At 38.4% G+C, this 2,846-nt stretch overlaps 1 non-coding gene across 1 annotated transcript; it reads right to left on the reverse strand.

The window, feature by feature from the left end:
• Positions 1 to 1,843: 1,843 nt before the first annotated feature.
• On the reverse strand, positions 1,844 to 1,916 carry SARC_30289. The gene has a single exon. It is a non-coding gene; the product is annotated as a tRNA-Val (tRNA).
• Positions 1,917 to 2,846: the final 930 nt, after the last annotated feature.

The following is a 2,846-nucleotide window of genomic DNA, read 5'->3' on the forward strand; positions in this document are numbered from 1 at the left end:
ATTGCATCTATAACCCCATCATTTTGTACCTGGCCTCCCTATTTAAGGCATAGGCGGGCACATCTAGTTGGCTGGTCAGGAGGACTTAATTTTTCCTATCTCGCAGTATATTATCTTGCCCTGCGAGAATTAGGTTATACACCAGTCTTCTCGTTCATCTGAGACCATGTATTGAAGAAGAAAAAACCACCTACTGCCTACGATGCAGTCTTTATAGCCTGATGTATACTGATAGATGCTATTAGAGTATTTCGATCAACACTATATTTTCTAAAACACGTGCTTCTACTATGTCGAAGGCCCGTTCTTTACAGTACAGACAGCTTGTGTTGAACAAGCTTACCATACCAGAAACAACGTTTCATCCTCGGCACTTATACATCTATACACGATACTGCTCTTCAAGCAAGTATGAAAGTAATATGCCTCTTGGTATTCATACCTACACTCACCATTACTAGGCGACTCGAAAACAATTCATTCCTTGTACTGATTTATTGTTATGTTGTTTCTTTGTAGTCTAGACTCACGTCGGACAGGTGATTTGGCCAATCGACATCGTTTTAATCCGAGTTGTTAACAGCTTGAATAAATATAGACCGAAGTAGTGAGTGATAACAGCGAAATTATATAGATGAAAGTCTCAGTCTAAAATCTCTTCATCGGTTGTCTCACTACCAAGGACTGACAGCAATACACCTACTATTGTTAGGGGACATACCGAATTGAATTCTATATCGAAACATAGTTCATATTGACGCGATTCTGTTCAAATCTGGGTTCATGACACAGCTGTCCGGCCAAATATTAGAACTCATGTATATAGACATTGTTTGTCTTCGGAGTGGTTACAACTACTTATACAGAAGCCATTTACATACGTTACACTATTGTCCATAACAGTACGGTCGCATACGGGCTACGCCACCTCCTGAGAGATTGAGCCAGCGTATCCAATTTGAAATACATAAAATGAGGTCTATTACATCTAAAGTCGTATACAAATACCTACTTTCATACTCACTGCAAGCATAAAGTCCAAATCGATACCACCTTGAACTGTTCCAATAGGTCCTACAGCCCCCCAATATTTAAAATACGACGTGAAGTTCATAATCCTAGGATCATCGCAGATAGAAATTGAACTATTTCGTTTGGGCAATTTGAGTTTCTTGTGTGAGCTGTTATGTAAATTCATCAGATTAGCGCTCGTTACATATACCAGTTGTGACATGCTGACAAGCTTGTTGCTTATCGCACTTGTTCGGACCCAACCAACTCTAGGAATTCATATCACTCAAAAATTCAATTTTAAGATAATCTCATTGATAAAATCGATCAACACTAAATAATCTACGATAACGTTAAGAATACGAACCGCAAGGCAGTTACACAGTGAATTACCACAAACTACTGAGCGTGTATCCAAATAAAAATGCCTCATTTAAGAATCCTTCCGTCGCTTGCGATACATATATCGATCTCAAAACGCGTATGTGTTCACGCTTTCAATATCCACAACTTTAAAACCAAATCCTACTATCTACTAATGAGCAGTAGTATTTGCGGGCCAGTTGATGTATTCCTTAGACTATCTCATCGTATGTTCTCGAACAGGGAAAAGGTCAAAAGCAACGTATCCCAATCCTACATAGGTGCTGATTCTGGCAGACAACATAGCGGGGTTTGCAAAATACGGACAAAGGACGCGCCAGTTCTGACTGCTGCATAATGTATATCACAACTTGTCGATCTCCAGAATCACGCAAAATCGGTGTAAATAAAATAAAACGTATATAAATTTGTAAAAAGTCTCTGCAGATGTGAGTCTGCTTTTTGAGGATTTTCTCGGCCAGAATCGAACTGACGACCCTCACGGTGTAAACATGATGTGATAACCCCTACACCACGAGAAGATGACAAGATCTTAGAATTGAAATAAAAAAATATATAAAACGATTTTATTTTAGAAAGTATATATATATATGTATCTATATAAATATATATATAAATTTTTTTTTTTGTTGAAGTGCGAAATGCCCGCTTTTCACAGTTTGCTGTGGATTGTCACGCGTTTTTCATAAATAAATATTTATGTAAACAAATGGAGATTGTGAGAAAACTACATAGCATTCCAGCATAGCGACACGTCAAGCACTGACAAGGACTGTCTTCTTGCGGAGGTTAATATGGTATGTCTGGGAAGTGGGGACGTACGAGCTTTTGAGATGTCACTGTGTCTCATGTGTGTACCTCTGCCAAGAAATATAGAGTGGGATGCAAGTTATCATGTCTTTATACAGGTGTATGTGGCTAGAATGCGGTGTCCAGCAAGTAAGCATCTACACAACTGACATCGCAAATAATAGTACTGTTTACAAATCTGAAGTGGATTCACAGTCAGAGTTGTTTATGTGTTATTTCACCCAAACGAGTGAAGTTACAGCGAGCTATAGTCATATAAGTTGCAGAAGTAGTTTGCTTCCATGCGCAGAAACAGAATGCGGATAAGCAGTTATGAATTATCACTATGATGTCCACGAGAATATACAGGGATCATATGCACCAGTCTTAAATTCGACAGGCAGATATACAAGTACTTATATATACTAGTGAGCATATAACCCTCACTTGAATGGCGTGAAGTATGTGATTATGCATTTCCTGCTGAAATATTCTCAGGTGGTTATCGACAACTGAGACAAAGCTAATTAAACGTGCATCTAAATATTTTCTCATACCATGCCATGATGTGTATTCTGATCAATGTTGTGGAGTATGCTTTGCATAGGTAGTGCTTTATACACACACACACACACACACACACACACACATATATATATATA

Source organism: Sphaeroforma arctica, assembly GCF_001186125.1.
Source record: "Sphaeroforma arctica JP610 unplaced genomic scaffold supercont1.3982, whole genome shotgun sequence".
NCBI lineage: Eukaryota > Ichthyosporea > Ichthyophonida > Sphaeroforma > Sphaeroforma arctica.